At 55.6% G+C, this 14,304-nt stretch overlaps 1 protein-coding gene across 3 annotated transcripts in view; it reads left to right on the top strand.

The window, feature by feature from the left end:
* The first annotated feature begins 8,192 nt into the window (after positions 1 to 8,192).
* WSCD1 (WSC domain containing 1) overlaps positions 8,193 to 14,304 on the top strand; it is a 40,313-nt gene continuing 34,201 nt past the window's right edge. The window contains exon 1 of one of the 3 annotated variants that reach the window (XM_037126736.2): positions 8,193 to 8,472. The gene's annotated coding sequence lies outside the window, so the exon portion shown is untranslated. Of the gene's footprint in view, positions 8,473 to 8,676; positions 8,930 to 13,831; positions 14,074 to 14,304 lie in introns of those variants that run through there. The other 2 variants (XM_037126737.2, XM_053672599.1) reach the window with 2 other exon arrangements.

The raw sequence follows: 14,304 nt of genomic DNA on the forward strand, positions 1-14,304 counted from the left end.
CTCCGTGATTATCTCTAAATTAGCCTGTGCAGCAATCCAGGAAGTAGGAATCATGGTGATGATCCTATTTTTCAGATGGGAAAACTAAGGCTTGGAGAGGCTAAATCTGGTGCCCAAGGTCGTGGAACTGAGCTGAGATTTGCACACTGACCCTTGCTTTGTTCAGCTTCCGGGCTGTGCTGCTCTGCTGCCCACTGACCCCCCCCCCCCGGGTTTTACACATGGACAAGGGACAACCAGAGCTGGGCTGAGGTCCAGTGAAAGGCTTTCAGAAACCAGTGATTCCATCTGAGTCTGTGCTGTTCACACAGCGGACGGCGGTAAGTGCTGCCCGGGGCGGGGGGCGGGGCAAGGACAGCCTTCCCACAGGTAATTCCAACGGGGGTTTTCTTAACACAGCCCGCATGGGACCTCTTGAGTTCTTATGAGAATCTGGCCAAGAAAGTTCAGAGGCCGAGGTGGGAAAAGACTAATTTAGGGGACGTCGAATCCATTAACACAGTATTTTTTTTTTTAAGTCTCAGCTGGAGGAAAATATTTGAATAGAAGTCATTAGTGAACATATTTCTGAAGCCAACAGCGCCTAATAAGTCAAAATTGCTTTCCCTAAAAATGAAACCTATTGAAGGTTTTCAACCCCCCTTCCTGAAGTGCTCAATTAGGGTGAACGAATGCGTATCTCTCCTCGGATGGGACTCGCTGAAAAGCCGGAGTGCTTTCTGGTTAGGCCTTGTCCAACCGCAGCGATACAAATCAGCCCTTTAAGATAATTTATATCTCAGAGAGGAGTTCGGAAATGGGTCCTCTTGGAACTAAAAGCATCACAAGTAAGCTGGGGTGGGTGACTGTGCCCGCTGCAGGCGGGAGTCAGAGACTGGGCTTCTAGCGTCCCCGCCTCAGGCAGGGGGCCTGCTCCGACCTGGGCTGTGTGGGCCCCACACAGGCCCCACCCAGCCAGTCCACACCCATTGTCCCTGTGGGAGATCGTGCCTCAGGGAGGGGCCCATCCAGGCTCCTGCAGGGGGTGGTGGCAGAGCCAGTAGCAGAGCCCTGCCTTCTGACTGCTGGTGTACCCATTCATCTCTCCCTGGTGCCGGGACTGTCCTCCACCTGAGGACCAGGAGAGGACAGTGTGGAGGAGGGACAGGCCATGCAGAAGGCTCAGGGACACTCTGGTAAGAACTACCAGTGTTACAATTGAAACAAACACGTAACAAAAAGCGTTTGTGTGCGTGCATGCACACCTCCATATGAATGCATACACGTGTGTGTTTGTGTGTGTTCATGTGTGTGCATACATTGTGCCAAGTATTCACAGAGGTGCATGTGTGCATGCATGTGCATGCATGTGGTCCCGCATACACTCAAGTATACACAGGTGTGTCTGTGTTGGGGGCTGGGACACCAAACCCGGCCTCACCCACCCACAGTGATACAAACTTGCACTTTAAGATAAGTGTTTTTAATCTTGAAAAGGAGCTTGGAAACGGGTCTTCTTGGAACTGAAAGCAGTGCAAATAAGCTGGCTTAGGCGGCTGTGACAGGTGGTTTAACCCAGGAACCGAGGGTCACGTCTTGGGCAAGGCTGGCAAAGTGTGGACGATGAGTTTGGCTGCGTCGGGCCCGCCATGGGAGGAGTCGGTGGCTTGTCTCACAGAACATTGAAGGACCACAAAGAAGGGTGCGACGTAGCCAGAGCTGCATTTTCGAAACTGTAAATGTCCACATATAAGATGAGGTTATTTTTCTCCAACTTTTCATCTAGAAAAGATTCCTTCCAAAGTCTCTCATGTGACCCACAGGACACTGTCTAGATGGTTCTGAAGGGCAGGTCTGTTTGGGGAAAGATGTGGTAGCCCCAAACCCTTTGATCTGTCAGTAAAAATAAAAGGACACAAAGAAATCGAACACAGGTGAAAAATTAATTATTCCTGGGAGACTGACCCCAGGTTTGCTGGGTGTTATTGTAAGCAAATTTTTAAAGGTTATCTTTAAAAAGCACCAAAGAGGGTCGTTCCTTTCCAGGAGACAGTCCTAGTGGTGAGTGAAGAGGTGCTTGAGGCAGGGTGCGGAGGAGCCTGGCCTGTCTGCACAAAGGGTGGCTCTGGGAGGCAGCGGCCAGGCTGCAACTGGACGCAGCGTTCGGGAGCCTGATCTGGGAGGAAGGAGGCAGGCTGAGGGAGGGGGCCGTGGCACAGGCCCGGGGGGCAGGAATGCAACGTGGGGCGAGGCCGTAGCGTGTCTCGGTGCCTCCTGCTGGGGCAAGGGTGTCTCTGAAGTGCCACATTCACTTGCAGCCTGCTTCATCTGCCTGGAAAGCCAAGTGACAGAGTCTTAGTGACTCCTGGCACTGGCTGTCCCTTCCCATTTCCCCGTCCCTGGGAGCTTGACTAGAACTGGGTAGAGTCTGGTTGGAGAGCCTGGCCCACACCGGACTTCTGCCATCCCCCAGGCAGAGGGCCCAGGAGGGGCACTGGGCCTGCAGGCCAGGCCTCAGCTTTGCTGGGACCGGGCTGAAATAGCTTCCTCGCCTGGGAACTCCAAGGGGAACAGGCGGCTTCAGCTATTTGTCTTAAACTCGGGCCAAAATCCTGAGGGTCAAGTTCATACATATAGAAACACAAAGATCCTGCTTCACTCTCCGTGCTACTGGTTGCCATGGTAACAGCAGGCCTGGCTGCAGTGGTCAGGATGGTCAGGACCCACCACCTGTCACCCTTCCCTATGGCACTGTTTTCACCAATTGGCGAAAAACTTTCAGTGGCTGTCAGCATCCAGCCCCAGAATGAAGGCCAAATTCCTTAGGTTTTCCTAATACACTTCTAGCCTCATGCTCTCCCCCACTTGCCAACCACAGAGGGTTTCTCACCTTCCCTGAACACTCTGAGTATGTCTGCTACCGCAGCCTGGACGGGCTTGCACCATCCCCTCCTGGTCCTGGAATATTCTCCTCCACTCACCCATTCCATCGACCCGTGCCTTTTTGTTGAAGTGTTCTCCTCAGTCTCCACTTCTATTCCTCCAAAACAAATTCCTTGCTCTGCTGAGCTGCCAAAACTGGTGAACGCGGCATCTTCAGGGTCTACCTGGATGATGCAGACACCCTGCATGTCCCCAGGTCCCACCTGCTCTCCCTGGCTCTCCTCCAGTTCTCCTCCCACCCAGACACCAAGGGCACCTCTCTGCCTCACACGCAGTCCCAGGTGGTGGGGGCGAAGCAGGAGGGAGTGCGAACACCATTCACTGCACACCTTTTTAGGGGGTCCTGCCCAGTGGCAGGCTATGTCCTAGTTTCTGGGAAAGCAGCGTACGTGAACTTGAGTGTGGCCCCTCACCATGGGTTTCAGAGGCCAGTGTCAGAGGCGGACATTACCCCACTAGGTACCCTAATGAAAATGCATAATAAGTACAAATTGTGGTCACATGTCCAAAGGAGGGAAAAAAAGGAAGAAAGTGGTGTAGGTGAGGTGCGCGGCTGGGGCTGAGGACCCCGCAGGGCTCGTCTCCTTCAGTCCCGTCATGCCCACTGCGCTGGAGAGGAAGCTGAGGCTCTGGGAGGAGAAGGGACCTGCTCAAGGACACACGGTCACACTGTCCGCTGAGTTCCTCCAGCCACTGCGCCTCTGCTTCTCAGCACCAGCATCCCTCAGTCCCCTTGGGGGACACAAAGAAGAGGGAAGCAGAAGGTGCCGCAGAGGAACGATTCGTGCATCCGAGTCGCTTTGCCCTCCTCCATTCCTATGTCACCCGTCACAGAGGAGCTTTCTCCCACGGGTGCCCACAAGTGGGGCATGTGGTACCGGGCACAGCTCTTTCTCTCCGTCTCCCTAGAGAATCTCCCGATCCTGCTCAACTACCTCTCAGAGAGTAACAATTCCCTGGGCTCTGACGATGCCATGGGCCACATCCTTCGTTAGTGACGAGCCAGCAGCATCCTTTCCATTAAATCCCTTCATAATTGGAGGAGGAAGACAAGCATGTGTCTGTTGGCCTTGAGAAGACTTGATAGGGGAGGGGACGAAGGCCAGAGCCTTCTCAAGACAGAGAAGCAGCCACTGGCCCTGTGTGCCCTGTGGGTGGGATGGGGGAATAGACAGGTAGGTGGACATGGGTGATGAAGTTAGAGCCCATGGGGATGGGGTCCCTTGAAGCCAAACAAACCTGAGCTTCAGCAGAGCTTCTACACTTAGCAGTTCTGTGATGTTGGCCTAGTTACTCACTCCTGTAGGCCTCAGCTTTCTCATCTTTGCAATGGGTCTAAAACAGTACATAGCACATAGGGTTGTGAGCAGGATTACGTGAAGCACCACACGTAAAATTCCTAGCATAAGAGCCAGCAATCCATGTATGCTTCCTAAGTAACAGAACCACCACCAGCCCCCCACCCCCCGTCACACTCAGCTGGAAGCAGGTGGATGGAGACATACACTTTCTAGGACAGCAAAGCTCTGAAAAGTTCTATACTCCCCCACACTCACAGACGCACACAGATGCACACATATACTTGTGTGTGCGTACATCTTAGCTGACTGGAGATTCTCCTGTGGCCTTGAGGAAGCAAACAACCATGTCACAGGGAATTGTGGGTGACCAGTAGGAACTGAAAGTAGCCCCCAGCCAGCCAGTAAGAAGCTGAGGCCATTGGTTATTCAGCTGTAAGGAAACGGGTTCTGTCAACAATCCAGATGAACCTGGAAGCAGACTCTTCCCCAGTCAAGCCTCCAGGTGAGAACACAGCCCAGCTGAGCCTTGGTTGCAGCCTAATGAGACCCTGAGCTGTACTCCAAACTCTGGTGTACAGGAACTCCGAGGAGATGAAGAGGTGTTGTTTTAAGCTGCTGAAATTGTGGTCATTTCTTATGCAGCAACAGAAAACTGATAAATACAACACCAATTTATTCACCCAAAAATCTACCCATCCATGCTGTAAGTTTGAGGTGCTTCCAGTAGCTTAACTCAGAAAACTACTTGCAAGTTCAAGGCCTTTAATGAGTGACTTACAGGGAAGTTCATAAAAATAAAACAAAGGTGAGGTGCCCCCTCTGCTAAGCACACACGTGTGCCCGCTGGTGCACACCAGGCAGCAGGAGGAACAGAGCAGCGTGTCCACTCTGACGCTCTCTTGCACCAGGGCATACTTACCGCCCCAGCACCCGTACAACTTCTAGCCGACAGATAATCCCACAAACTCTGCATCTAACCCAACCAACAGGCATCTGCACTCACTTGTCCTTCCAACCCCTGTCATTGCCTTTGTGCAAATAGGATGGGTGGTGGGGTCAGGAAGTTGTAGGTCCAATCCAACAAAACTTGTTCTAGCATCTGCCACAGCAGACCCCATGCCAGGTCCAGTCAGAGTTATCAACATAACTATCACCAGCCAGAAGAATCATCACATTAAATATACACCCTGTGCCAGGAATGGTGCACTAGAAAGACCTTCCCCATTTAAAATCTACCAGAAAAAAAAATTATTTAATTTTCCCAAGCAGAGTAGCAGAACTGATCCCAAGGCACTCACTTTATTCCCCAACCAGCATATGACATGAAGCTGAGAAGCAATGTAAATATTTGGGATCCAGTCGTTGGGAGCCACAAGAGAAGAGCAGATGGAGTCGAGAGCCAAGCACAGGGAGAAGGAACATTAGCAGATCAGGCTGTTCTGATCCCAAGTCCCAGACTTGCAGGGGAGGTGGGAGAGTACATCACTCAGCAGTAACTGGACACATGTCAGCACCACCACGGGACCACCACAGAAGCCCCTGTGATGCTAAGATTTCTTCCCACAGTTGCTTCTGGGATATAGACAGAGATGCAATGCAAATACATATCGAACAGCCCCAGCTATGTAGAGAGAAGAGCTGTGGCAGAGAGTTGGTCTGAGGTTGGGAGTGGTTCCATTATCAGGCCTAGTCCAGGTGGTCTTCTCATATTGCCTTAGCTGTCACCATTGCTACAGAGGAGGGCCTCATCCCAAATACTCCTGGCCATGTTAACACTTTAGGTGGCCAGAGCTGCATGTCCCAAGCCCTTCTCAACTACTTCCTGGATGCTTTTACGCACCTCCTTTCTCAGTACCTCTTCCAACAGGTGTCAGGCGCTCCTTCACACCTGTGTCCCACTCTGAGGTCGTGTGGTGTGTCCCTGGCAGGCTTTGCAAAGCTGGTGAAGGATGACCACAGAAATGGCGCAGATGTCTGGTGGCCTTCTCTTTTCTTACCTTGAGGCAACTTTCCTCCCTTGTGGCAGCCTCCAAAGTCCTCAGCTTGAGTCCTCTCTCCCAGTGGTAGCTGTAGAGTAATGCCCGGCCTCCCGAGAGTAGATGGGTGTGAGTTTGTCCAGGGCTTACTTGCTGGGAGCCTGAGGCTTCATTCATCTTTGAGCCTCAGTAGCCCCATCTGTAAAGTGGGCCCATGAAGGCACCCACCTTCTATTGCGAGTCTGAAGTGAGACAATGGGCATGAAAGAGTCAGGACCAGCTTCACAGGCAGAGGTCTGCACAGCATACAGGGCCCCCTGCTCAGAAGAGCAACACACTTGGTTTAATGTTATGCTCTTGTCTCTTGAAATTCTTAGTAATTCTTGAACAAGGGGCTCACATTTTCATTTTGCACCAGGCTCTGCAAATTATGCAGCAGGTCCTGGAGAGGGCTTTGAAAATCCAAATGCATTGCAAAAACGTGCTGTGGTTATTCTTGTTGACGATAATAGCAATGCACACATCCCACCTTCCATAATGGATGTGCATGGATTCTATAAGGAGTGTGCACGGGGCTTTCCTGCAAGCCAAGATGCTGGGGCCAGAATGCTGTAAGAGACAGGATGTATCTCTTACACCCTGTGCCCTCACTAGTCCCAGAGCGCCCGACATTCACCTTGAAGGAGCTGTTTTAATTTTAGTACTTGACCTGACCAGCTGTGTGAACTTAACCAAGTCTCTTTTCTCTCTGGGTGCCCTCTTGCTGACCTACAGGAAAGCGTGGCTCAGACTGGTCCCCTGGCTAATCCTCTCCCAGCCATCCAGCACCTGTTGAAAAGCTCCTCTGAGCATTGCCAAGCAGCTCTGCCCCTAGTGGGAGTCAGAGGCATGAAACTTGCTTTCAGAAAGACAGGGTTAGAGCCACGCCACCTGCTCCCAAAGCATCTGCCGGTCCTCAGCCTGCACGAGCATCTTTACATCCAGCCCTGGGTGAGAACCAGACCAACGGATGCACCTGTCAGGGAAGGGGTGACACTGGGGCTTGGGGACTTCTGCAGAGCAGGGCTGGAGCATGGACGTGGGATCCTTTGGCTTGGATCCAACCCTTATTTAAAGAAGGGGAGTGGCCGTATACCTGTGCGTCTGCACCCGCACCTGGCCCTCTCAGAGTGTGTGTGTGTGTGTGTGTGTGTGTGTGCGCGCGTGTGTGTGTGTGCCATGCCCAGTGTAACTCTCTACCTAAGAGTGTCAGTGGACTGGTGTGTGGCACTGCCTCTTTGGACCACTGTATCAAGTCATGGGTCTGTCGCTGAGTGTGGGTACGGAGCAGTGCAGTCGCTGGTGGCAGAGCCCTGAGTGTGAGGGCAAGGAGAGAGTGTCAGCGTGTCTGTCTGTGGGGTGGTGACTCTGTGTGGGACTGTTCCAGAAGGGGTGCGTTTGTCAGGATGGGGGTCAAGCTTGGCGTGGAGCAGAGATCCACGTGTGTCTGACTGTGTGTTGGTACCGGACTGCTGCCAACAGGGTGGCGGTGTGTGTGTGTGTGCCCACCACGAGGTCCCAGGGTGTTTCTGAGTGTGTGGGACGGAGCCGAGTGTGTGTGAGAGTCTGTTAAGCAGTGGTTCAGTGTGTTTGTATCAGGCGGTGTGTGCCTGCCCCGTCTGTGTCTGAATGAGTGTGGCGACCTGCGCCCTTGGATGGCAGTGCTCAGTGTGTTTGTGTCTACGTGTGTCTGAGTGTAAACGCCAGTGCATTCTCGCAGTGTGTGTAACACAGCCAGTGAGGCTGTGTGTGTACGTGTGTGTAGGAGACCGGGAGTCCCGGTCCTCGCTTGGCACGCGGCCGTGCGGTGGGCTCCTCCCGCGGGCCGGGGCAGGTGGTGGGCGCTCGCGACAAGCCGCGACCCCTCCCACGGGCGGGCAGGAGGGCGCGGCGCAGGCGCCTCTAGGACCCGGCGGCGGCCGGCCGCTGTCCCCAGGCCGCGCGAGTGAGCATGTGCAGAGCCGGGTGCCCGCTAGCCCGCCGCCCGCCGACCCGCCGCCCGCTCGGCGCCCGCCGGCTCTGCCGCCGCTGCTGCGCCCGGACGTCCGCAGCCCCGGGGAGCCCCGCAGCGGCGCACTGTGCCCCGGCCGCGTCAGGTCGCTCTCGGCGGACCGCCCGGGGGCGCGCGGGCGCCGGGGGCGCTCGGCTCTGGGCACTGCGGGGCTGCGGGCTCGCCGCCCCGGGAGGCAGGAGCGTGGCCCGCGGAGCGGGCGCCCCAGCCGGCCGCGATCGCGGTGAGTCCTGTCCCCCGGGTGCCCCAAACGGGACGCCGGCGCGCGCTGCGGGCAGGGTTCCTGCGGGCCGGCCGCGGGCGAACAAGTTTGTGTAGACGCGGCCGCGAGCGCGGTGGGGCTGCACCTGCTCCGGCTTCCGGGCGGGCGGGCGCGGGGCGCGAGTCGGGGCAGAGAGTGCGCGCGCCGCTCCGACACGAGCGGGCCGGGCCGGAGCGCCGGGCACTTGCCGAAGCCGCGTCCCCTTCCTGGAACACTGAGAGCCCGTGGTCTCCCCGGAGGGAGCCGCAGATCTGGTGCCGGGAGGGGGCCAGGACACGGTCTGGGGTGCACACTACCTCTCCTAAGGGGAGACGATTACCCAGCAGCAGCTCCTCTCGTTCCGCTGCCGAGCCAGGCTTCCGGTCAGCGGAGGGTTGCTCTTGGTGAACTTGAGCAGAGGCAGAAGCTAAGGAGAAACGTACGTATTTTGTCCCGAAATGTACCCCAGCAGAGCTTCGCATCTTCCCAGGTGTGGACGGAAACTCATGACTGAGGGCGGCTAATTGCGTTTCTCTTTTTTACGAAGGCGATTTCGGGAGTACCCTGTCTCTGGGTAACCTCAGGGTTGTTTTTTCCTGGGCATCTGTGCCCCGGGATGATGCGTGCTCACTGCAGGCTCATCCCTGACGAGGCGCGAGTACAGAGGGGATCTCTGTCCCTTTGCTGAGCCTGAGCCGTGGGAAGGCTGGATGTAACCCCTCCAGCCCCACAGCCCCGCCCTGGGATCCAGCTGCTCCAAGACAGACAGACTCAGAACTCCACTGCACTTTTCTAACAATAAATGTCATCGTCCCTCCTGTGGTCGCTCCTGTCGCTGGAACAGCATGCTTCAGTGTACAGAGGCATTTGGGTTGTCCTAGGTTGGGACACCATGCCATGGCTGAGACCAGGAGATGGGGCCTTTTATTTCCTCCTTTGAACTGCCTAGGTTATTGGGCACAGAAAGTGAGGGCCGGCGGGAAGTGAAGCAGAGGAAGGGGAAAGCTGGCCCAGCCTGCCCCGCCTGCAGCAGCCTCACCTGATGCTTGCAGGTGGGGAGAAGAGGGCAAGGGGGAGACGTCTCTCAATGATGTCTCTCACAACCTCATATGCCGTCGGGAGTGTGTGTTGGCCTCGCAAGTGCACTTGCCGAAAGGAGCCTGGGCAGCTGGGCAGCTGGGCTGGTGGGCTAAGCCTGGCCGCTTCATCTTCCCCTGGAGGAGCCCCCTGGTCCCCACCCACTGCTGCATCCTCCTGTCCTCAGCAGGACCATTTCCACAGCACCTCTGGAAGGAAGAATGCCTTACTGGGCGGCGGGGTAGTGGGCATTGGAGCCCTGTTGGGTACTGTCCTGTGACCTGCTGCATATCGGGCTGGAAGGCAAGCATGGATCAGGCAGAAGTCCAGCCCCAGTCCCTTCCCTCCAGTCTGTCCAGCCAGGCAGAAGTGGATCTGCTGGGCCACCAGTTGGTCAGCTGCTAAAGCCTGAGCCTCCAGCCGAGCCAGTTGAGGCCCAGCACTGGGCAGTAAGTAAGGCTCAGAGCTGGATTCCTGTAGAGTCTCCTGGACAGGCAACCTGGAGCTTCCGGACCAGGGGGAATCACGTCTGAGCGGCACCTCCAGGGAATGGGTGCTTCTCTTCGTGGACACTCCTGCTCTGTGCTCTAATCTGGCTCAGATCCCAGTCCCCTGGCTCTCCCTCTGGCACTACACTGAGGTCAAGGCCAAGGGCTTTGGGGCAGCTCAGTGTTTAGGCCTTCAGGGTCTCCTTTACATGTGTGATGTGCTTGATAATGAGACCTGCCAGCAGAGGTGGAGCTGGGCTGGAGGCAGGCCCTGCTCATCTGGGGAGTGAGTGCTTGAACATGGCCTTTGACTGCCTTCTCCTTGGGGCTCACTGTCTTATTTTCACACTATTTCATCTAATCTCTCCACGTGGCTTTCATAATCCCTGTTGACATACTGCCTGCAAAATTATCAGAAGTGTGGCGCTTCTGGAGCACATGGCCAGGGAGGGACTCTGCCTCCCAGTGTGGATGTGAGACATAGAGGCAGGCCTGGGCTGGATTAATGTTGTGAGCTATTGGTGGCTGTTAAGATCTCTCCCCTCCACTTCTCTTGCTGCTGGAAATCAGAGGGCGGCTGTCTTGGCCTGAGGGGGGCAAGAGGGCAAGTTCTGATGATAGGAATGCCAAAGGAGTCTTGGATCCCCTGCCCTAGCATGAGTGCCTCATCCCAGTGACTGCAGGCACAGCAGGCAGTGGCCAGAGAAGGGCAAGGCTGACTTTGGTTGAGGGCTCCACTCACTCCCCCCGGTGTATCCACATCGCTCAGTGGGGTCTAGGCAGCCCGCAAGAGTGCTCCAGTGAGGAGGAGAAACATAGGAACAAAACAGGCTTCTATGAAAGAGGTGACCCAGAGGTAGTCCATAAGAGGATGTGATTGGCTGTTTCAAGAGTGGGTTGGGCTCCAGATCAACCAACCGAAAAGGGAAAACACCAGTCCCCATAGTCTATTCTGTCTTTCTTTGCAGCCCTGGCCCCTAGCGTGATGCTGGAAAGAACCTGTGTTTGTGGTGTTGAGCAAAGAAAGGTGGTGTGATGTGGGAGATGATACCACGAATTTAGAATCGGAAAATTTGAGTTCAGTCTAACAGTAACTGTTTGTCTTTGGTCAAGTTAACCAGCCCTCTTTCTGCCTCAAATTCTGCATCTGTCAAAGGGGGATGACAGTGATTGCAACGTCACGAGTTTGTGGGATGGGTGTTCACTCATGCATCGATCTGCCCATTGATGCAGCACACTTGGTGGTGTGTGAAAGGACCTTGCGGTCTCTAATGAGGCACAGAAACATTTGTTCTTACCTGTGTGAACCTCGGCAGTGGTTTGATGGAGGATCCTCCCGTCTTTGCATCGAGTGCAGTTCCGACCTTACTATTAAGTTTTGTATCTCTTAGCAACATTTTTTACTTTGCACTTTCTCACTTAAGCTCTGAAGTTCGGAAGATCAAAGATTTGCCTCTTTTGTGCTCACTTCAATGGCACGTATACCAATGATTTGCCTCGTCCAATTTAGGGACCCCCGCCCCATTCCCATTTCCCAGACTGTATCCCACCCATGTCCAGCAGATTTATATTTAGTGGGCCCTTTGCTCTCTTTCTGAGTCTCCAAGACCCAGAAGCATGGGACTTCGGTATGAGGGTGGCATGGCCCTGGGCAGAGGAGAGTGGCAGGCGGGCACAGATTTCCTGGGTGCCTATCCTGTATCCCAGGAACTGACTTCATCTGCAAGGGACTCACAGGCTCGGGGGGGCGGGGAGTAGGCAGAGTAGCAGTGAGTCCTGACTCCAGGCAGGACCAGGCACAGTTCACAGGGTGTCTACCCTTACTTTCTAGTGCTGGGGAGTGGCTCCGTTTTGGGGATAGGAAGGCATTGTGAAAGAAGTGGCATTGGAGCTGATGCTGCAGTAATTGATGGCTACAGTGCATTTCAGAGCCACAAGACGGGGCTCAGGCACCCATGGCCAATGATTAACAGGTATGAGGGGGTGCAAAGCACCTCGTGCTGGCCAGGGGACACTGCCTGGGAGACTGCATTCAGGAAGCAATGGTGAGAGGAAGGGGCTGGGAGACTGAACCAGAAAGGGCCGCTGAATGCCAGGCTGAGGAGCTTCGGCTTGGCCATCTGAGTCTGGGGGGCCATTGCAGGCTGTGGCATTGGTTCTTTGTATTAGAAAAATTGCTGTCTTAGGCTACTGGGAACGGCCAGCCTGTCGGGGTGGGTAGGGTTCAGAGGCAGGTGCTGAGCCTAAGCAGGGCAGAGGCAGGCTTTGGTGGGGCACGAAAACACAGGGATTGGTAATTCAGAGCGCTGAGCCCAGCCGGGGGCTCCCTGGTGTGGCTTTGTAAGGTCCAAAGATCGACACCCACCTCCTGGCTGCCAGTCATGGAGGCTGGGGCTTGGAGCACCCAGTCCCCAGCCTGGAGAGCCACAGGCTGGGCCCTGTTCCTTCGTCTTCATGGCTCTCACCTCACCAAGAGCTCATGGCTCTGAGTCCCTTAAGGGTCACAGCTATCACTGCAGTGGTTACCGTGGCTGAGATGCTTTGGGGGGTGTCTGCAGTCATTCTCCCCTCACCTGCCACTGCTCGTCTCTGTCTAGGGGTGGTGGGGAGGCGGAGAGTCACGTGACTGACCCCAGTGGCCACTGGGCAGGCCTGGGTCAGCTCCGAGCTTCTTCAGCCCACAGGCCCCCTGGGACTGCCTCCTGTCCCCTCCTCTGCTCTCCTCTCCTGTCCTCCCCCTGCTGCTGCCACCCCACACCGGCTCAGTTCCTCAGACCCCCACATCTAGGTGAGAGGCAGGTACCATCTGCCCAATATGCCCTCTCCTTCATGTTCAGCACCTACCTGGGGCCCAGATAACAACAAAGTAGCAGAAGAAGGCTCAGGTTGTCTGAATCCCCACCTGAGCTAGGCTCCTGCTCCCTCCCTGAGACCCCCAGAAGTCCCTTTGCCCTATTATTCTCCTCTCATTCCTAACAGGGAACTCAAGGTCTCCGTCCCTCAGGCCCCGCCCCTCTCTGGGGTGACACTTGGCCTCTAGAAAGCTGCTGGGCATGGGACAGGGTGTCCAGCTTTGTCCAGCCTGAGACTCAGCTGTACTCAGCCCTGGCGCCCCTCCCAACAAGGCCTGCGCTTCAGGCAGGGTTGGAGCCCCCCTGTCGCTGGGATCTGGCGACGTGGCAACAAATCATGTGTGACCTGGGCCCTGAAGGGGCGGCCAGCTGGGAGGAGAGGTGGCATGGCAGACAGTGGGGGGGCGGCTGGCAAACGTCATGTTGGTAGGAGGTGTGGCAGGAGTCCAGGGCAGGGGACAAGGTCCTAATGCATTGGGCAGGCAGCCCCCGAAGCCCACTGCAGAGTCTCTGGGCTGGGGATCGGCTTTGTGGTTTCAGAAGTTGAGAGTAGCAGCCTGCTCTGTGGGAGGCCAGGGTTGTCGGGCTCTGGCCTGAGAGTGGCTGACCCCTGCCTTCACGCCCAGGGTCCCCTCCCCAGACCAGGGGCAGCCCCTCGGGAAAGGGGATGCTCCGGAGAAGACTTTGGAAGGCCTTGGGGTACTTGGGTGTGACCAGCATGGTCCTTGTTGCGGCCCTGACCATGGCCCACCGGCTGTGCCCGCCCCTGCTCGTAGCTGTGTCCCGGTCCCATACGTGAGGTGCCTGGGGGTCCACACCACCGCCTCACACTTCTGAGCTGCTAATCCATTGCCCACATTTCTGCTCTGTCTTAGCAGGGCCTCCCTTCCCACAGCAGCAGTGCTTCCTTCTCCCCTTGTATTTAATTGTGCAGGACTTTGCGCTGACAGAATCCTGGTCTTGGGACCAGAAGCCCTTTGTGAGCAGCCCTGGAAACCCCTCTTATGGAATCACAGTCGAGGAAGGATAACAGAGAAACCTCAGGCACCTTGTTAACTTCCGCGTGTCTGAAAGACATCAGCCGTGTTAAGCTGCCTTATTTAATTGTGCTTCTGCATTGCTCCGCGGCGTCTCCTGCTTGTCAGGCTGAGTGCCCACAGCTCCGGGTAAGTGCAGCTAGAGATTTCATTGCCCTAAGACCCCACAGGAGCGGGTTTCCGATATCACGATTTGCCTGTCAATTTATCTTATCACTCATCTTTTAAAATGTATTCAGAAACAAACATCGCCGAGCATCTCCACTGCCAGGCCTCCCCCTGGGGGGCCAGAGTTGCCCAATGGAATGGGGTTTGACCTCTAGCCTCGAGTCAATCACAGTCCTCCCAGGATGACTGACA

Source organism: Artibeus jamaicensis, unplaced genomic scaffold, assembly GCF_021234435.1.
Source record: "Artibeus jamaicensis isolate MK-2021 breed Jamaican fruit bat unplaced genomic scaffold, CSHL_Jam_final contig_777, whole genome shotgun sequence".
Lineage (NCBI taxonomy): Eukaryota > Metazoa > Chordata > Mammalia > Chiroptera > Phyllostomidae > Artibeus > Artibeus jamaicensis.